The sequence below is a fragment of the Tupaia chinensis genome, unplaced genomic scaffold, assembly GCF_000334495.1.
Source record: "Tupaia chinensis unplaced genomic scaffold, TupChi_1.0 Scaffold000568_1, whole genome shotgun sequence".
Classification (NCBI taxonomy): Eukaryota; Metazoa; Chordata; class Mammalia; order Scandentia; family Tupaiidae; genus Tupaia; species Tupaia belangeri.
Window position 1 is genome coordinate 736,707 of NW_006160082.1, and position 22,000 is coordinate 758,706.

The 22,000-nt window shown below is 45.3% G+C and overlaps 1 protein-coding gene across 4 annotated transcripts in view; it reads left to right on the forward strand.

Moving 5' to 3' along the window:
• Window positions 1-22,000, forward strand: part of TTC7B (tetratricopeptide repeat domain 7B) — a 272,398-nt gene that overhangs the window by 75,792 nt on the left and 174,606 nt on the right. The gene's annotated exons all lie outside the window — the stretch shown is intronic.

A 22,000-nucleotide genomic window follows, 5' to 3' on the forward strand; every position in this document is an offset into this window, starting at 1 on the left:
TCCCTCTCGCTCACTCTCTCTCGCTCTGTCCCTCTCTGGTCAAATTAAAAATAAACAAAGTTAAATAAGATAATTCTTTAAATTTTTTTAAAATTTAATTTTATTTATTATTACTATTATTTTTAAACTCTATAGGGCACATGTGCTTATCAGAAAGAGAGAGAGGTGAGAAAGCAAGCCATCAGGTCTGATCCTCCAACTGCAGTCAGGCACATGGGAGTCAGTACCTTAACCGTCACTCCACTCACTGGCCCAAGACTTGAAATTGTTTAAGATTTTTGAATATACTGCTGTTCAGTTTGAATCTTCCACACTGAGTGAGATTGGACACAGAGGCACACAAGGATGTTTTAAGTGTGGCCTTTGTAGGCAACCCCCTGAGTGTAGACTGTTGAAATGACACGTGTGTTGGGAAGGAGGAATTTACATCCTATCTAGTCAAGGCGGCCAGGTTTCACCTTTTCACACCTATCAGGTTGTGAGGCGCTGTCCTGGTGGTGTAGTGACGTCAGTGTGGCCTGGCCACGTCTGCTGAGGTAGCAGGGTAGATGGGAAGGAGAACATGGGGAAGCAAGCAGCACCCATCTGGCTCTCGCCCAGCGCACAGCTCCCAAACCTGCTTTTGTTTCCCTTTCCCCGGTCTAGGTTTCATGTGCATACATGATTTACACGAGGGGGAGGTAGGGGCTGCGGGTTCTAGCTCTTTTCAGGGGATGTTTTCCATATTTTTGTAAAGAATTATTTAATTAAATTAATTATTTATTTTTAATTTGACCCGAGAATGAGAGAATGAGAGAGAGGGGGAGAATGTGAGAAGGCAAGCCTTCAGGTCCCAGGATTCAAACCACAGTCAGCCATGTGGGAGCTTAACTCAGCACCTTAATCCTTATGCCACCTGCTGGCCTCCTACTTTTTCCTTTAATTATAGCTTTTGTTCATTTTCTCCCCTCTAGTCTGCTATAGGGCATGTGTACTTGCCAGAGAGAGACAGCGCGTGAGAGAAAGCAAGTGAGAGATTATCCTGGGGCTGCCATGCTGCAATACCTTCTCTCCTGTTCTCCCCCCAGGACTTTGGGCACGCACACACATACACCAGCATCTCTCAAGCCTCTGACTCCAGGACTCAAACTGCAGTAATGGCCATGTGGGATCCAGCCACCCCAACAACCATGTCACTGGCTGGTCCCCACTTCTCTGTCTTTTTTTTTTTTTGCACATATTTTTAGTTAACCCTTAGAATTGCAGAGGGAATTTGAGCTAAAGCCCAGAAAATGGCTGGCCCATCCTGCGGAGAATTTATGAATTTCTTAGGAGTTACTAGAGACTTCTATTGAAGATGGAGGGATCATGAACTTTCTCACAAGTACCTACCTTTATTTTATATGTGTGTGTGTATATATATATATATGTAATATTTACATATACACACATACATACACATATACACATGTGTGTGTTTAAGAATTATTTATTTGATTTTAATTTATTATTATTTTAATTCACCAGAGAGAGATAAAGAAAGGGGAAAAGTGAGAAAGCAAACTACCAGGTCCAGGACCCAAACAGTGGTCAGCCACATGGGAGCCCAGTGCCTTAACCACCATGCTTCCTGCTGGCCCCCACCTTTATATTTATGTGGAGATATCTGCTATAGATCTGACCCGCTCCCCCCCCACCATGAGAAAATCTTTGGTAGGATTGTTTGTTCTCATAGCAAACTGCCTTAAATTACAGGATTTAAAAAATTAATGAATTTATTTTTCTTCAAGTGACAGTTTTTTCCACCTTCTTATTTTAGGTTTGAGTTTTTCCTTGTTATTCACAAGTGCCTTTGGTGGTAGTTCTCTAGGTCTGGCACGGACACACTGTACCCTGCTTCTCTTGCTAGCGCTTCCTTCTGCCTCCCCTTGGCATAATTTGCACCCTCTGTCTCGCTGACGGATGGTCCTGGCTGCTGGTTGTCCCGTGAGTCCCCTGACAAATTAGCATGGAAGCAGCAATCCCTGCATGTTGGAGAGAGAGAGCAGTTAAGATACCTGGAAGAACCTGAAGCTGTGTTTCTTCTAAAGGATACCCAGAAAAACTCATTAGCTAGACTTTGTAAGATCTAAATCACAGATTTTTAAAAAATGATGCAATGATATTGCTTTCAAGCACATTTTGAGCTAGTAAATGAAAAAAAAAAAACAAAAAGCCCTCACCCATCTCCCCCCTAAGAAAACCAATGTATTGCCTGCCTATTCTCAGCTCCATGAATGTTTATTGAGAATCTGCTGGGTAAGCTCTGGGGCTACGTGATGAATGAAAATGTTCTCTGAGCTTAGGGGGGAAGGCAAGGATATCAAGTGATTATAACACCCCCTAAAGGACACGCTAATGACTGGGTTAGGGGGAGGAGAAGGGAGGAAGGAGGAAGTAGCTAACTGCTTAGGTGAGTTGACATTCGAAGTTGGTCTTGAAGGGGGGGTAAGACTTGCCAAATAACAGAGATCTTAGGGCGAGTGAGGTAGGGAGTGGGCATTGTTGGTGCTAGACCTACCACACCAGGTAAGCTTTGTATGACCCTGAGAGGCCGCCTTTTCTAGCACTGACTCTGCCTTTGCCAACTCAGCTCTAACTGCCCGACATTGTGTCCTCACTCTTCTCGTTATTAGCCGTGTGACCTTGGCACATTACTTATTCCTCTACATTTCAGTCTTCATCTGTAACTGGAAGTAATAATAGTTCTTACTTCATAGGGTTGTTGGGTTGATTGAGTTAGTGATTATAATGTGCTTAAACAATGTCTGGCAGATAATAATCACTATATAAGGGCTTGGCAAATAAATAGGTAGGTAGATAGATAGACAAATAAATGGATGAATGAAGGAATGCCTATAGAATAGAGGTTTTGTCACTCCTATAGAAGGAAAGGCAAGAATTGGCAGCTATGAAATCTGGGAAGATAGTGGCAACAGTGGCATTATCGATTTTAGATCTTCTCATATATCTATATAAAAAAGACAGTAGTTAGATAACAAAACCAAAAACCCATGAACATTTACAGCAAAAGTAGATGACAAGGTATTCCCAAATGCAAACTGATAGAAACAAACTACCAATGGCCTCACATGAGGCCGCCATGTTGTTTCAGTTGTGTGTGGGAAAGCAGAAGGAAGCAGTAGGGCATCTTCGGACCTGAGACTAGGAGACCCTTAAAGATCCAGTAACTATTTACTGAAAGCTTGTCTGGCCAATTTGAGATTTGGGGCCAGAAATGAGAAGGACTTTGCCCAGTATGTTCTAAGGGCTGGAGCAATGCCGCCCTGTTGGAGACTTGAAACTAACCTACTAGAGCTCTTTCTGGGGCTGCAGGACAAACTACTGAGAGTAGGATGAAAATTAACCAAGAAGTGATACAAGAGAACAAGTAGAGATAAAAGTGGGGAGTGGGGAGATAGCCAGGAATTGTCATGAGACAGTCTATGAATGTACGTATTTCTAGTAACTTTATTCAGAGATAATTTATATATCAAAAATCTACCTGTTATAATTATACAGTTATTTATTTTGTTTTTTTTTTTACTTAATTTTTACAGCTGTGCTGTCACTCCACAATTCAGGTAGAGAAATTTCCATCCCCCTGAGAAACTCCTCATACCTGTTTCCAAGCAGTACCCACCTCCCACTCCCAGCCACAGTCAGCCACTGACCTGCTGTCTCTGTAAACTGGCCTCTTCTAGACATCTCACATAAATGCAGACATAGAAAATGTAGTCCATTGTGTCTCATTTTATTCAGTTAGCATAGCGTTTTTGAGGTTCTCCCACGTCCTCACATGTGTCCCTAGGTCCCTGATTCGTTCTTACTGCTGAGTACTTAGTCCCTTCTGCGGATGTGCTACACTTCATGTATCTGTTCACCAACTGGTGGACATTTGGATTCTTCCCACTTCTTGGCTATTAGGAATGATGCTGTGAACACTATGTACAAGTCTCTCTGTAGGCAAATATTTTCATTTCCCTTGAATAGATTCATAGGAGTGGGATTAATGGATCATATGGCCAGTTTATGTTTTTAAGAAACTACCTCACTGTTTTTCAAAGCAATTGGACCATTTTACATGCCCACCAGCAATTTTCAAGGGTTTCAGCCTTTTTTCCATTCTCTTTAACACTTGGTGTTGTCAGTTTTTAAAATTAGAGCCATTATAGTAAGTCTGTAGTACCTCATTGTGATTTTAATTTGCATTTTTCTAATTAATGATGTTCAACTGCTTTTTTTGTGCATATTAGCTTTTCTCATGTTTTCTGTGATGGAACATCTATTCAAGTCTTTTCTCTTGGGTTGTCTTCTTATTGAGTTATAAAAGGTCTGTTTTGGTCTAGATACTGGCCCTTTATCAAATATTTATTTTGTGACTATTTTCTGCCAGCCTCTGGCTTATATTTATATTTCTTTAATGGTGTCATTTAAAGAGGAAACTTTACCATTTTGATGAAGTTCATTTTATCAATTTTTCCTTTTTAGTAATGATAGATCATGCATGTATATGAGAGAAAAAGAGAAAGACAGAGGGAGAGAGAAGAAAAAAAGGAAAGCAAGAAAAGCATCCTCAACAGGATCTCATTGCACTGTGATCCCTTTTCCCTAGTTCTCCAACTTCTCAGGATCCTGGGCACCTGTGTGCATGTCTAGAGCATATTCATGCCACCCCAGGAACTCAAACCTGTGGTCAGCCACATGGTTTCCAGCCTTGTAGTGCACTTGCATTACCACTGCAAAATGTTAATTTTTTTCCTTTTACAGATCATCCTTTTAGTCACATATTTAAGAAAGTTTTACCTAGTCTAAGACTAAAGATATTTGCTTCTGTGTTTTATGTTATAAGTTTTAAAATTTTAGCTTTTACATTTAGGATTATAATTTGTTTTGAATTAATATTTATATATGGTGTGAGGTAAGGGTCTTAAATTCAGTCTTTTACATTAGATAGCCAGTTGTCCAAGTATCATTTGTTAAAAAGTCTACTCTTTTCCTGTTTAATTGCCTTGAAACTTCAGTGAAAAATAAATTAATCAATCATAAATATAAAAGGTTTATTTTCGTAGTCTCTCTTTTGTTTCATTGATCTACATGTCTGCCCTTCAGGCAATACCATATTGTTTTGAATATTGTAGCTCAATAGTAAGTTTTGAAGTTATGTAGTGTAAGTTTTCGAACTTTGTTCTTTTTCAAAATTATTTTGGCAATTTTTAGAATATGACATTTGCATATATGTTTTAGAATCAGCTTGTCAATTTCTTTTTTTTCTACTTTTTAAAAAAATTTAGTTCTGCTATAGAGTGTGTGTGCTCATTGGAGACAGAAAGACTAGGGGAGAGAAAGTGAGAAATCACCCCCTAGAGGGGATGGCTACAGCACAATCTCTTCTCCATCCTCTTCTTAGAATTTTGGAAATCCGCACATGTGCCCAGTGTGTTTTTCAAGCCACTGGGTCTAGGACTTGAACACACAGTTAGCCATGTTGAACCAGCCATCTTAACCTCTAACCTTAACCTTAACCACCTTAACCTAGCCGTCTACTTTTTTTTTTTAAAGAGTTTTTTTGCCTTAGGGCATGTGCACTTGCCAGAGAGAGACAGAGACAGTGAGAGGGAAAGTGAGAAATTATTCCCCAAGGAGGATGGCCATGCCACAGTCCCTTCTCCATTCTGTTTCAGGATCTTGAACACAGACATACAGTGCTCCCAGAGTGATTTTCAAGCCACTAGTTCTGGGACTCGAACTGCAATCGGCCCATGTAGGAGTCCAGCAATGTAACCACTACAGTATCTGCTGGCTCTATCTACTTTGTTTTTTGATTGCCAGAATGCGCATGTGCTCACCAGAGAGAGCTAGAACCCCTTATGCGGCATGTTCATGCCACAGCTCCTTTTCTTCATACCTCCTTCTCATCGGGGTTTTGTGCATACACATTCACTCTCACATGTAGCATGTTTTTCAAACTTCTGGGGCCGGGACTTGAACTACTGTTGGCCTTTTGGACTCCAGCTCTCTTAATCACTGTGCTACAGGGCTGGCCCAGCCTGTCAATTTCTACTAAAAATGTCTGCCAGAATTTTGATAAGGATTGCAGTGAATATCTAGATCAATTTAGAGAAAATTACCATGTTCACAGTAGTTTCAAAATACAGGATTTGCATTTTTAAAAATTTGCTAGATTATATGTGAGTTTATCACAGAGAGAGACAGAGACAGAGGGGGAGGGAGAGGGAAAAAGCACCCCAAATGTGGCATGGTCATGTTGTAATCCCTTCTCTTCCATCTCTTCCTCCTTTGGGGAGTTTTGGGCCCACATACATGTGGGCCTGGTATGTTTTTTAAGCTACTGTGTCTGGGATTTGAACCATTGCAGCTGACCAGGTAGAATTTGGGTCCCTTAACTAGTAGGCCACAGGACTGACCCAGGTTTTGCATTTTTTTGTTATATTCTTACGTATTTTATTCATTTTCATGCTATTATTAGTGGAATTGTTTTCTTAATTTCATTTCCAGATTATTCCTCGTTATTATATATAAATATTGTTTATTTTTATGGGTGTTGTATTCTGTAATCTTGCTAATCTTATTAATTAGTTCTTACCATTTTTCTTTTAAACATTTTTACTATAGGACATGTATGCTCTCCAGAGAGAGAGAGTGAAAGTGAGAAATCACCCCACAGAGGGGATGACCACCCCCAAATCCCTTCTCTTCCATTCTCTTCTTGGGATTTTAGGCTTGTATGTACATGCACCCAGTGTGTTTTTCAAGCCGCTGGGTCCAAGATTCAAACCACGGAATTGGCCATGTGGGATCTAGTGCCTTAACCATCATGCCATCTGCTGACTCAGTTCTTGGAATTTTTAAAAATAGATTACTTGGGATTTTGATATGTGAGTTCATGTTCTCTGGGCCTATAAATGGCTTGCTCCCTCCTTTGCTGTCCCTATGCTCTTTATTTCTATGTATTGCCTTACTGTGCCTTTAAGAACCTCCAGTACCGTGTAGACAAGAAACAAAGGTCCTGCAGGGCGAAGGAGGGAAGGCTCTGCTTTGCACTGGAGACCTCCCCCGTGCTGGGCGTGCCTGTTCCCATTATCTGGGCTGGCTGAGACGCTGGATCACAGCATGGGGACCATGTTGGACATGCTGTCTCAGTGTCTGTCTCACTCATAGAAGAAAGACATAAAAAAGTGCTGAGAACAGACATTCTTACCTTTTTCCTGATCTTAGAGAGAAGGCGCTCAGTTTTTCACCATCGAGTGTGATGGTCGCTGTAGGTTTTTGATGGATGCCTCTTTGTCTCTGGTAGTATTTCTTGACTTACAGTCTCTCTTACCTGATAGTAACACAACCACGCTGCTCCTCTTGTGACTTTTGTTTACATAGTTTAACTTTCATCCTTTTATTCTTAACCTATTTGTGTCTTTGGATTAGCGTCTCTCTATCCCTTTTAGATAGCTTATAGTTGGATTTTGCTTTTATGTCCAGCATTTAAATTGCCTTTGAACAGACTGTTTAGTTAGGTACACACAGTGTCTATCTATACTGGTATGACTGGATTTATATTTTGCTGTTTTGTTCTTTGTTTCTGTTTACATCTCATGTTTTTCTTATGTTCATTTTATTCACAATAGAGGATGCGTGTGCACACGCACAAGGAAAAGAAGGAGTGGGAAGACGGAAACTGGACAGGGTTTTGTCACAATGTGATCCCCTCCCACCAGCAAGCCAGTTTGTCAGGATCTCAGGCACACGTGGGCATACCTGCCGTGTTTCAGGCTGACCAGGCCAGATCCAAACCTGTGGTCAGCCATATGGCTTCCAACACCACAGTTCAGCACGCTGCCACCTGTGCTCATGAGGCTAGGCCTCATGTCCTTTCAGATTTTTCATTCCTCTCCTTTTTGTGTTAAAAAATACTTTTAAATATACCACTTTAATTTGTCTGCTGATTTATTTGAACTGTTTTAAACACCCCTCCTCCCCAGCAGGTGTATGCACTTGCCAGAGAGAGGGAGCGAGGGAAACATTCCCCAGTGGAGTGTGGTTATGGCATAGTCCCTTCTCGTCCATTCTCCATTCTGTTAGGATTTGGGGCACACATGGACATGCACCCAGCATGCTTTTCACATCTCCAGGGCAGCACTCTGTGATCTGAGTTCCAGATCCATGGCTTGAGGAACACACCAGGTGGATATGTGTGCATGTCCCAGATTCCAACAGGATATAGAAATGGAAAAGAGGAGATTGCAGTGTGACCATTTTCCATGAAGGAGGAGTTGATTTCTCCCTCTTCCTCTCTCTCTCTGGCACACAAACATGCCTTCTGGCAAAATTAAACAGAAAAAGAATTAAAGGGGCCAGGTTGGTATGATGGTTAAAGCAACCATATCCCACATGACTAATCATGTAGTTCAAGTCCCAGACCCAGCAACGTGAGAAACACGCAGGGCACATGTGCATGTGTGTCCAAAATTCCAAAAGAAGGAGAAATAGAGGAGAAAGGACAATGGCATGACCCTTCCCCATGGGGATCACGTTCTCACTTTCCTTCTCTCTCTCTGTATCTCTCTCTGGTAAGTGCATATGTCCTCTGGCAAATTAAAAAAAGAAAAAAAGAATTGAAATAGTTTCCATTATCTTTCGTTTTTTAAAGTTTTTGCCATAGGGCATGTGACATGCTTGCTGGAAAGAGACAGACAGTGACAGAAAAAGTGAGCAATCACTCTCTGGGGGATGGCCATGCCACAATCCCTTTCCTCCATTCTCCTCTCTGGATTTTGGGCGCACACACACACTCACCCAGCATGATTTTCAAGCTGCCAGTCCAGAACTTGAACTGCGGCCAGCTGTGTGGGAGTCCACCATGCCACTTGCAGGCCCCTTCATTAAATTTTGGATCATACTTCCTTGAATTTTTTTTACTTCTTTGATAGTTTTTGGAAAGTATCCAAGGTGGGCCCATTGGAGCGAGTTTATGCTGACCATTCTTTTCTTCTGAGCCTGAGTCTTGTTTTCCTGTTTCTTTGCATGTCCTCGTAATAGCTAGAGTAGGAAATGGAATACACACGGGACATAATAAAGATGGAAGGAGAGTGCTGATAACATGTGGAAAACAAAGTTTTGAACTTTCCAGCAGTCCTAATGGATGGTAGCATTGTTAGTACTGTTATCCTGAAACTTTCTGTGTAACATGGAATAAAGCAAATGAATAGTCATGGAGTGTTCTAATTCTGTCACCCTCTGTGTCCTGGAGGACCAGGATTCTTAGTATAGGAAAAAGCAAAGGAGATTTAAGATAGAAGAAATAAAGGAAAAACTTTAGTCATGAATTTAAATGATTGAATTGGAAATATTGGTAAGAAATATAAGCTACATGTATGTGTGTGTGTGTGTGTGTGTGTGAGAGAGAGAGAGAGAGAGAGAAGGTCACCGCACAGTAACTGACCCATTAGGAATGAACTTCCCTAGCTCCTAGATTGTGATCTTGAGATATCATATTCCAGTAAAAGAAACCCCAGTTCTGGGACAGGAAATGTATGAACTGAGCCTGGACTCTCCCTATATACATCCAGATAGGAAGGGAACTATCCAAGACTTCCAGGTCATTTCTAGGTCATATTAAAAGGATTCAAGCCAAATATGGGATAATACGAACTTCAGGAAGGATAAAAAGTATAATAGACTCATCAAATATGTTTAAATTCTTGAGTTCTAATTCGCCATCTTTAAACTAAATAAATAAATAGAAAGAATGAAATAATACCCTGAGCCACTGAAAAACCAAATAGGAGATAAAGGAAAACATGTCCTTATAAAATATTCCAGCTGATAGGTGAAACAGAGAGAGAATGAGAAGCTTACCATTTTGTAACTCCCAGTAGACTGGTGCATCTAAGCATTGAGCATCGTGGGCTGATCACATCAGGACAAGAGCACACTAATGCCAAAGTCTGGCCAGAAGGATTGAACCTGAATTGACCAGGCCTCAGGACCCAGCTGCCAAACCACCCGAAATACAGAGGATCGAGGAGTATATTGAGCTCCATGAGTGTGCAGTTTTCTAGCCATTGGGAAACTCCATAGATCAAACAGTTTAGATTCTGTAGCAGGTAAATCGTAAGGAGAAGAAACAGGTCGTGGGGAATATGTAAAGTAAGAGATTTCAAAGAATCATCAAGTAAAAAAAGAGCTGTCAAGACTAAACTATAGCGTAGGAAGGCATACTTGAGTGCTTAAACCAAAGGAAATGTAGCGAAGCAGTTACTGTGAGTCAGGATAGATGCTACTTTGGTACTGGGTACTGTTTACTGGGATGGGAAGAGTGCAGTAGTCTATTTTTTATTTTTATTTTTTTAACCAGGGTGGTGGTCACAAAGGTATCTGCCTTGTAATAATCCCTCAATGATATGTGTGTTGTATGACTTTATGATTATATATCAAAAATAAAAAAGGCTGAAAAAGAGTTGGGAGGTCGATTAAAGATAGAAGAGTGCCCGGCAGAGGGCAGGGTCCTTGCACTGGGAGCCTGGAGACCATGATTCAGGTCCTGGCTCAGCCATTCACTTAGAGCCATCGGGCTAGCCTTTCCCTGCCTCCCTCTGGGACGCAGCTTCCCTCTCTGTCAACTAGAAATAATGAATACCTGCCTGCCTCGCTAGGTTGAGGGGATACTGTCCGGAAAATGGGTTGGGAAATGTCATGGGAATCGGTTAGTGGCATCTCAGGAGAAGACGAAGCCAGTGAAAGCTAATATTTTTCCTCAGTCCATCATCGCTTTGCTAACCAGAAAGCCCTGAGACTGGTGGTTATGAAGAATAGAGGTTGCCTGGCTCATGAATCTGGTGACCGGGAAGTTGAAGGTGTGGGGCCAGTGCTGGCAGGCCTCTGCTGCATCATGACATGGTAGAGAAAGCAGGAAGGTCAGCCAGCATGTGCAGACAGAGAGAGAGACCCGAGGGCCACCACCTGTGTAACAACCCACTCTCCAGAACCCCTTGCCACAGGAGTGAGAACTCCCCTCTTCTGTGAGACACAGGTTAATCTATTCATGAGAGTACTGCCCCTTCATCCAAACACCACTGAGTGGGCCTCACCTCCTAAAAGTCTCACCACTTCCCAGCGCCATTATCCTGGGGACAAACCTTCTAGCACATGAGCCTTTGGGGACGAGCTATACACATTTGCTGGGTGGTGACCGGTACCTCATGTGTTCCTCACAACAGCCCCGTAGTAGGTGGGTGTGTGGCTAGGTATTATGCTATTCTAGCATCGGGGGACCCAGACTTCCTGAAGGAGCCAAAATGTTTTGGGGGACTTTGTTGATGAGAGAAGAATACTTTTTAATGATCTTGTCAGTGGTTTCTTGTTACGTGGCAGCTTTTCTGGATAGCTGAGAAGGGCTTGCAAATAGCTTGTTCCCCTGAGCGAATGAAATATTCTCCTCACAGATCACATTTGCCCTACCAATGTGCTTAGCAAAGCTTTTGATCTATGGATAGTACAAAGGCAACCTGAGCTCACCATCTGAGTGAGGGCTTGTGGATTCTGACAGAAGAGACCAAAAAAGGTAGGTTCTGGGTAGTGCACTGACTTTAGAAACTTGTCCTGACGGCTCGTGGACAGGCCTGCTTCTGTGTTATCGTCATCTTAGCAGGGTCCGTCTCTGTATCAGCCTGATTGCTCGGCCAACACTCTGCCATCCCTTTGTCACCCAGCCCCAGTGAGCACTCCAGGAACCACGCCCCTTCTCTGGATCCCGTCCAGGTACAGAGACTTTCTGGGGCTTGTGCTGCCCTGAGCCCCTCCTGGCTGCTCTCTCACCTCGGCGACACGTTTGCTTCAGTGTCACGAGTGTTAGTCACATGTTCCAGCTTGTTCACAGGCTGCTGCATGACAGGGACCATCTTCAACTTTCCCGGGCCCTAGAGACAGATAGGGCCTAGGTTCAAATCCAGCTCTTCTGTGTGTGGGGTCTGTGGGCCGTGCAATCACGGGCCTGTTCCTTCATCTTTCGGAGCCTGTTTCCTCCGGTATAAGGCCACAGGAGGTGCAAAATAAATGCTTGTTAGTTAAGCAGAAAATATCCACATAGTATCCAACGGGAACCAGTTCTGACTTTCCACTGTTCTCTGCAAACCAAGGGTTCACACGTATCCCAGTGGCTGCGTTTTTGGCTTTTACCCAGGGAATGTTTAATTGTGGACTGAAGGGCCAGATGGTTAGTGGGGGAGGTAGTGAACAGCTGGGGATTGGGAGGATTGACTTGTTTCTGGGCGTAGGTCGAGAACTTTCCAGGTGCCTCCTCGGTCAGGCATTGGAAGCAGGTAATAGGCCCATTCTGCAGGCGAGGGCAAGGCCAGGGGAAGCCCTCCACCACGCTCTGAATCCCAGGTCTGGTTTTATCCCCTCTGCCATGATTCCAGATGTCTCACATTCCACCCTCTCTTCCTGTCCTTCCTCTTCTCATGACTACCCTCAACCTTCGCCCTTTGCTTCTTCTCTATCCCCAACTTCTTAGCCTTTCCCAGGCCCGAGCAAGTTGTCTGGCATGACTCAGGAGGACGTGTGAGAATCCCATACCACGTGCTGCCTTGAGCTGAACAGTTCTGCTTTCTTTGTTTCCCCAAGAAAAATATTGGAGGCTTTTGTTTATCAATTTATGGTGAAAATTCTCCCTTTCCTGCAGCATTGTCTGGCTGGTTTTGAGCTAGACACCCCTAGGCAGGGCCGGCCCGAGCCCCACGCAGCCTGTCCACCCACTGCCACCCAACCAACTCCTGCAGATGTTTGGACCACTGAGCCCTGTACAGTTAAAGATTATTTTTGTTCCTTTCAACAGGTAGCCTTGAATTTTTTTTTCTTTCTTATCGATAGCTTCAAAGTATTATCCTCGGAGTTGTTTTGGAAACATAGTTCTGTTTCCTGCTTATTGAAACAGAAGTGAACAGCGCATGTCCTTGTTTGAAACTTCCAGCTCAAGGGCGTGTGGAAGGGCTGCGTTCCCCTGGCAGCCCACGGCGCCTTCCTCCCTTCCATGCCCATGCACTGGTGAACAGGGTGGGCAGAAGTTTCCTTGCTACTTAGAATTAATGTCCGAAGCCACGCTGTTAGCGGGACATTCTACCGTCTGTGTTCTACGTCTTTCCTCTACACCTGTTACTTGTGCGTTAAGCTGGCTGGGGTTCGTCAGTGTTCCCTGTAGTTACTCCAGCCACATCTGATGAAGCAGTGACTGGGGTCAGCCCCTCTACTCTCCTCGTGCCAAAGGTGCATGTCTTCAGCCGTGGCTGGGCCGGGAGCTGACACCTCCCCAGTGGAAGTGACTTACACTGGGCTGAGGTTTTCTCTTTTCAGCTTTGTCTTACGGGCTCATAAAACTCGTGTGGTTCACCAGCCAATCTCCTGGGGTTTTTGATTAGTTCAGAAATGGCCCTTCTTGATTAATTCAGGGCACTCTCCAGATATTAGCTGTGCTAAACCCTGAGTTGGAACAATGAGGATCACCTGTCAGGCGGCTTCCGCTGCCCCCTGCTGATTGAAACAGAAGTGAACAGCGCATGTCCTTGTTTGAAACTTCCAGCTCAAGGGCGTGTGGAAGGGCTGCGTTCCCCTTGCAGCCCACGGCGCCTTCCTCCCTTCCATGCCCATGCACTGGTGAACAGGGTGGGCAGAAGTTTCCTTGCTACTTAGAATTAATGTCCGAAGCCACGCTGTTAGCGGGACATTCTACCGTCTGTGTTCTACGTCTTTCCTCTACACCTGTTACTTGTGCGTTAAGCTGGCTGGGGTTCGTCAGTGTTCCCTGTAGTTACTCCAGCCACATCTGATGAAGCAGTGACTGGGGTCAGCCCCTCTACTCTCCTCGTGCCAAAGGTGCATGTCTTCAGCCGTGGCTGGGCCGGGAGCTGACACCTCCCCAGTGGAAGTGACTTACACTGGGCTGAGGTTTTCTCTTTTCAGCTTTGTCTTACGGGCTCATAAAACTCGTGTGGTTCACCAGCCAATCTCCTGGGGTTTTTGATTAGTTCAGAAATGGCCCTTCTTGATTAATTCAGGGCACTCTCCAGATATTAGCTGTGCTAAACCCTGAGTTGGAACAATGAGGATCACCTGTCAGGCGGCTTCCGCTGCCCTCTTTGTTAGCGTGGTGTTTGTCCACACTCGGTACTGGAGCCTTCGGGGCAGTCTGAACACCTCTCGGGGCACCATGCTCTTAGGCAGCACCACCATCATTTCCCAGGGAAGTGACCACAGAGCCCCGGAGAAAGAGTTTTTGACTCCCTTACCTGGCAGCAGTTGTGTTTGATCGTGGGGAGCCAACCTTGAGTAGGCTGTGTGTGGGGGGGTCCCTGGGACATGGTGGGCTTTCAGTAAATAGAGAATGAATCGAACTGGAGAACACTATTTTTTTCTTCAAAATTTAATTACTCCAAAGAGATATAGCAGGTTTTCATGTGCTTTAAGTTGACAGGAAGATGGATGGCAGAATTCCAAAAGTCTTTTCAACAGTAGCAGAGTTTTGAGGAAATAGAATAATACGGGCAGATATGATTGGCCTTCCAGATCTGTAAGTCCTGCAGCCATGGATTCAACCAACCCTGGATTGAAAATATTTAAATAAATAAGTAATGATGGGCACAACAATAAAACAGTACTAATAAAAAGTAACGCAGGATAACAACTATTTACATAGCACTCACGTGGTACCGGGTAGGATCAGGAATCCAGAGAGGATTTGGAGAGCCTGGGAGGATGCGTGTGGGCTAAACGCAAACACTGGGCCAGTTCTAGGAGGGGCTCGAGCATCTGCAGAACTGGGTGTCTGAGGGAGTCCTGGAACCACCCTCCACAGACACCACGAGACAGCTTTACTTAGAAAGTACTCTCCACATGTAGGAACTCTTCATTCCTAAAGCTGATCGATGAGGCAGGTCCAGTTAGTTGTTATTCCCATTTAATTTAGGCGTACACACGTGCCCAAGGCCAACAGCTAGTAATTGCTGAAGCGTGGAGTCTGGCCCCGGAGTTCACCACCACAGCTGTCTGGGCCCTCTAAGTTGAAGTGTGTGGCTTCTTACATACACTGGATGGCAGGCCTTCTAGGATAAGTTAGTTCTGATTTGTTTGTGAAAAGCATTATTAGGCTGAGTTGTCCAAGTATGTGAAACTGTCGGCTTCCAGGGTTACACTGAACGTCATGAGAACACAAGTCATGAGGATGTATGTTTGATGACTGACCCGCTGGTGTGCCATGTGCCGAACTCCTACCCCAGTGCACAGTGGGCACTCGACTTCTGTATGCGTGCTTTTTGGAATGAGCGTTGATATCCTCTGACTCACTCCCAGAGACTGAAAAGGAGGATGAGCATGAGATGGGACAAGTTTCCTCATATTGTGATATTTTGTATTTCCTCTGAGACTGGGGCTTGGGGGAGTGGAGAAGATCAGACAGAAGGGGCTGAGCTCGCATAACGTCCTTCCGTGTACAGCCCTTTGTCATTCACACTGGAAGGACGTGTTTGCCTGTCCCTGTCCCTGTCCTGACCCAGTATGCACGGACTCTGGGAAGCCTCTTGCTGGACTCCTTTCCCGCCTGTCTCTGGTGCCTGGTATGAAGTTTGTCCTATATCCAGAGTCTCATCAGTGTGCTGTTGGCCGCTTGGCCAGCTGACCAGATGTATAATTTACTCTGCTTTTGTCATGAGGGATCCTTAGTTGCTGAGATAGTCCAAAAAATGGTGTTAAGCCCAGTACAACTCTCATTAGGTCTGAAATGAGCCCTCCGGAAGCTTCACCTGCTCGTTCATATCTTAGTGGAGGGTTGTCACACCCTTCGTCACCATATCTAGGCTGCAGCTGGCTTGCTCTGCAGATCAGAGAGAGTCCTTTGCTAATGAGGCCAAGGTTGTGGGTTTGATCCCTGGCCCCTGACTGCAGCAAGCCATCTGTCTTCAGAAATGCATGTCATTGGATATGAGGCGCAGAGTGTGTGCAGAGGGGGAAGCTGGAATGCATTCTGGGACAGCTCCCTGACAGCCGGCCAGAAGTGTCCTTTCAGGCTGTGAAGGCTGTCTTTCTCTTCTCCTGCTTTCCAGATCTGGATATCTGGTTTCAATTTCAGACTTTTTCAAAATAGATAATACTAAAGGTTACATAAATGAACAAGAAGCTGTTCTCAAGCCTGAGAACCAAGAGCAATTGACCTAGAAGATAAATGGTCTGTTTCTGTTTTTCTAGCATTGTAAGTGCTGACAAGGTCCAGAAAACTGAGCACTGGTAGGGTGTATGTCACGGTGAGAAGTGTCTGCTTTAGTTGTTCCCTTTGTGTGTATATGTGGGGGAACCGCTTTCAGCAAAGAAATGGGGAAAAGGATGTCAGAATATACGATCTTGCGCACTCTCTTCTCTCTTTGGGAGGTCTCCAGCTTATTAAGTGTTAGGAGAACCTGGCTGGCTCTGTGATGCGGTTGGGACAGGGAGAGATGTGTACAAAAGGGCCTTTGCTTTCAGACCCATTGCAGTTTGATAGGTGGACAGAAATAAATACCAATGATGATCACCATTGTAAGTGCTGTCCAGGCCCAAAATACATGCAGACTTGGGGGCTCCCAGGAACCAGTGCCTGTCTCTTTCTGGGGAGGCTGAGGAGAATTTCCCAGGAGTATCCTTTGACCTGGGTCTTGAAGGATGACTAAGAGTTCCCTGGGACCCTTGAGACAGAGGAATATATGGAGAGGCTCCTGGGCAGGGAAGCATTCCTGAAATGCCTAGGAGGTTTTTATAGAAACTTCCAAACCGTCTTCACCCACTCAGATCTCTGGGAGCCTTGGGCTGGCCACACCCAGGTATGTCACTTGGTGCAGGAGAGTGGCTCCCCCAGGCCCCACATAACAAGGACCATCTACGAGAGCATGCTGCTTTGCTGCCTGCCGGTCCCTGTGCAGAGAGAAGGGGACAAGAAACAGCTTGATGGTTCTGATTTTCACTCATTGAACAAACATTTATTGAGTGCTCCCTGTGTGTTCTCCATTCAAGGGGCATGGGATATGTCAGTGAGTAAAACACAGATCTCTGGTCAGCTGCGGTGGTGCAGCGGGAACACAAAGCTCCAGATGCTGAAGGCTTATGGGAAGGTCATGGGTTCGTGTCCTAAGGACTCCCTCTATACACCAGGCACATGCATGTATGCCTGTGATCCTGGCTGGCCGAGTCTGGGGGTGACCCTCTCTCTATTGAGAAATATACTTAAAGCAATCAAAGACCTCTGTCTTCCTTTAAGGACCTTATATTCCTGTTGGGGACATGAAGCCATCTAAGCTCCATAAGGGAAAGGATAATGTCCCTTGTTCACTGGTGTACCCTCAGGAACTGGCATCAGCCTGATCCATCATATTGTTCAATAATTACTGAAATAACCTACGTGCTGGTTGGTAAGGAAAAACACGGAAGAAGCCAAACAGTTTCTTTGCTCTGAGAGATCTATTGTGTTGACTTGTTCTATAATTGATCTTCAGTTATAAAATTCTCAGCCACAGTGGAGGAAAGAATATTGAATTTGCTCTAGTAGGCACCTTTTCCTTATTACCCAGGAACATGACATCTGGTCTGAAAAGTCTTATTTCATATCTCAACTTTGAGTTTCCATGACAACAGCCAGTGATAGTGAATTGAAGTGTATTGTGTCCTTAGTCAGACTTTAAGACCAGAAGATAATTTTGGAAAGACAAATTTAAAGGGAGGGATTATCTTTTTCCTCTCCACTCCCAAGAATATAACACAACAACAACAAAAAATGTATTGAGCCTGGCATATTGAAGTGGCCACCCACCACACACTGCAAGGGTTCTCGGGTCCCCAAGTTCCTCCCAGCCTTGCTTTTCCATTTTTATTTTTATTTTGGAGCTCTAGCTTCTTTCCCTCTTGGCTTGAAAATACAGAGGGGCAGGTGACAGTATCAAAGACCTGAGACTGTTCAGAAGCGTAACACAGAACGGGACAAAACTAGGTGTTTCTGGAAGCTTGGATGGAAGAGTGCTGTGGGGTTAAGGTGCAGGACTCTCACATGGCTGACCGCAACTTGAGTCCCAGACGTGGCACCTTGGAAATCACGCCAGGTGTGGTATGTGCCTCAAATCCCAGCAGGAGCGTGGAGGAGAAGGGATTGCAGTATGGCCATCTGTCTGAGGGTGGGGGTGGGGTTCTCATTTCCCTCTCTCTGTCTCTGTCTCTCTCCAGAGAGATCGTGCCTGTGGCAAAAAAACTAAAAAAAAAAAAAAAAAAAAAGAATGTGAATTTTGGAGACCAGCCTTGAAAAGGCGATGGTGGGGTCTGAAGTGGAACTAGAGCTTGTTGCAGGGGTGCAGGGTCAGGAGGGAGGGCCAGGCACCCACGAGGCCACACCCTCCTGGGTGTCCAGCGGCCTGCAGAGGCCAGCGTTGCCCTCAGGAAGCCATGCTGAAGGAGGAGGGGATTTGGAAAGCAGAAGATGAAACCAGAAAGAAAAGGGAGGAGAGAGCAAACAGATTTCCTTCCTCCATTCCTCCATGAGAAGTAGGTGGAAGGAGCAGAATGTGTCCCCAGGAAAAGCGGTGGGCTTTCCTGCCAGAAGCAGAGCTCGAGGCCATCGGGGGCTGACCAGGAGCTGGGCTGTGGGATGGCAGCCCGAGCCAGCCGTCCCCAGGGGGTGGAGCAGGAGTGATGGTGGTGAATGAGCACAGGGCTCCCCTGTCTGTCAGGCCGAACTAGCAGCTGGGGCTCAGGGACTCATGGGCCCCTTCCCCCTGGGCGACAGCCAGACCCTGGGCGCCGTTCCATGTGGAGGGCAGCGCCCCGGCTCAGGAAGCCTGCCGAGGCGGAGTGCAGATGAACCCCGAGTTCTGACAGCTTGCCAGAGCGCCCGCTGTGAGTGCTGGCAGGAGCGCTCCTTCAGCATAATGAATTCTGACATCACCGCACTCAGCCAAGGGTGCTGAAACGGAATAAATGACCTCATGTCAAGGGGCTGTAGAAACCCTCAAAACAAGGGAAATTCCCTGGCTCTCTTGTCTTCATTTCGGAGTGGAGGTTCACGCTAGATGTTTAACGAATCTTCGCGTGTAAAGAATAAACGAACAGTTTAGAGATGAAGACTGTCTTGTGGATTTATTTCCCTCAAGTTGAGTTATTTCATAGCATTTAGAATAGAGTTCTGTCAAGTAATTTCCTTTTCATGTTCTTTCCTATCATGATTATCCATCTAGCTTAAATTTTTTTTTCCTGCTCTCGTGGAAGTGATTGGCTGAGTGACATGACAAAATGTTTGAATGGTGTAAGGTTTGCTGAGGGTCATGTTTGCATTGGCGCCAACTTAAATCTTTTTAAAATATTTATAAAGTGCCCTCTTTCTCCTCTAGCGCCTGTCCTTGCTGTCAGTTGGGTCCATGGCAGGGCAGGGATCAGCCTCAAATTTTCCTCCTCGGTTCCGTGTTCATTTGAAGGCCTCAGGCCTTCTCCATGTCATGGTTACTGTGGATTCTTTGTTTACCAACAGGATTCCCCCCAACTTGAGAAGAATTTGATTCCTAATCTTTAAACTCTCTCCAGCAGTAAACTAGAAACAGTCTGAGAAAAACTTGCATGTGCTTCAAAGGCTTGATTGGGAACATGCACCCGCTTGCTGGTTTGCCTCATCCCGCAGGCACCCTTCAGGCTGGGAGACTTCCTCCGTTTGTCCACCAGAGGGCCTCGGTCCTGCACGGGAGAGACCATCTCGCTCCTTCAAGGGGAGTCGAATTTCTCCGTCCATCATTTATCTGTTTAGGCAGCTGAAAGCATTACTGCAGACACCAGACTTCTTCACCTGGGCCAGGGATTGTCTGTCCAATTTTGAACCAGCACCTAGGAGTAACTCATTAGCTGTCATCACTGGAACACATAGATGATATTAAATAATTTGCGTATTGATACAAATATAGACCTGAGCTCTGGGATGAATTTTGACTTTTCCTCCAGAGTTTCACTTTTATTGTGGGCCTTACATTGCTTTTCCCCGAGAAGGCGAGCGAGCTCCCTGCCTGCTCTCTCACCAGGCTGGTGTACCTGGGCGAGCCCTTTCACTTCTGTGTCATCATGGGCTAGGTTGTGTGGGATCACCGAGAGCTGGGAAACTCTGGGCTTCGGTAACTAAGTTGCTCCTTCTGCAAGGAGGGCATAGGAGACGATCTGACTGACCAGGGCAATTCCCTGGCTCTCTTGTCTTCATTTCAGAGTGGAGATTTATTAGGTCGTCAGAAAAGTAATGACGTATTTCTCTATGTTTTTCTGGGCAAAAATGTGTCATGAATTTTCCAACGACCCAATAGATTAGATTCCTAATTGTAGCCTTCCCTCGATCACAGTATTTGGATCTGATTATCTGGGCCAGCCGGCGGTGTGCAGGTTAAGGCAGCTGGATCCCACATGGCCGACTTCACTGAGTTCCAAACCTGGTGGCTTGAAAATCATGCCAGGCACGTGTGTGTGTGTATGTGCCCAAAATCCTGAGAGGAGAATGGAGGAGAAGGGATTGCAGCGTGGCCATCCCGTCCGAGGGTGACTTTCCACTTTCCCTCTGTCTCTGTCTCTCTCTGGGGAGTGCATGTACCCTATAGCAAAAACAAAAACAGAAAGATCTGATTACTCATGACCTGGTTCCCACTGCAGTGAAGTGGCCCTTTCTACCAGGGTCTCCAGTTATATTGCTTTAGTCATAGCCTGTCTGTCACACACAGTTCCAAATGCCATTCCTCTCGTGCGTAGTAGGAGCTCAGTCAGTGAATCTGGAATAAATTTAGACTACCTTACCCACACCCAGTCCTTTTTAAGCCGTGGCTATTTCTTTCCCTCTGCGTTACTTAAGAGAACGAGTCTCAGTCCAAAGCAAATGTACTTTGTTGCCTGTGAACAGGGATCCCATAAAAGCAAACGAAGGGGAATGCAGGCTAGATGGCATGTCTCGAGGCCTGTTACCTCATTTTTATTCACGTCTCTGTTAGATTTGCGTTAGCACTGCTTGGAGTCCTGAACACAGGCTTCTCTTCTTTATGCCACCATAAAACTTCTGATCTGCTATCATCTGATTCGTGTGGGTGAGAGGAGTATGGGAGTATTTATGTGCCTGCGCCAATAAACCATTATCTCAAAGTTCTGGGGCTGTTCTTGTGAATGGGAGCCCTGGGATGTCATGTAGGTACAAGATACGAATTAATAGCTCTCAGGAGTGGCTGTAACTTACAGAACCCACATTCGGTTTGATTTAATACCTTTGCATGATTTAAAATGTCATCCAAGAGAGAGCCAAATACCTAGAACATCTGCCACAGCCGACAGAGGCCGGCTGACAGGTCCGCGCCGGCTGACCTGCTCTGCAGCTTTTTGGAAAGATGAGACGTGTTCTAATGAGCAGGTTATAAATATCACTGAGTTATGTCATAGGCGATGGCAGCGCTCAATGTAAAGGGACCAGCCATGAAGGGTTCCCAGCCGAGTAAGCTGGACAGAGAGGACAAGAAAGCGAGACCTGGATCTAATGACCAGGATATTACTAAGGAATTATTTGTCCCTTAATGAAATATGTCACCAAACGTGCCTGTGTGGGGCAGAGAGATGAGATGAGTTCTGATCACACTCTGGAAGTTCCGAGTTTCAGTTGTCATACTCGCTCTTGAAAGGCCTTTGACCCGTGCTTCTCTTTGTCAGCATAGGCTTGGGAGGACGGTTGGTTTGGTGGCTTCGCTGGGCTGTGATTTATGCTCTCAAAGATGCAGAGTGGCTGGCTGGTGGAGCCCCCATTTTTCATACCGTTTGTACGTGACCTGTCCACAAACAGAAGAAGCAGCCTTGGGAACCAGCAGATGGCGTAATGGCTATGTCACTGGACTCCCATGTAGTCGACCGTGGTTTGAGTCCCGGACCTGGTGGCTTAAACTCATGCCGTGTATATGCATGCCCAAGA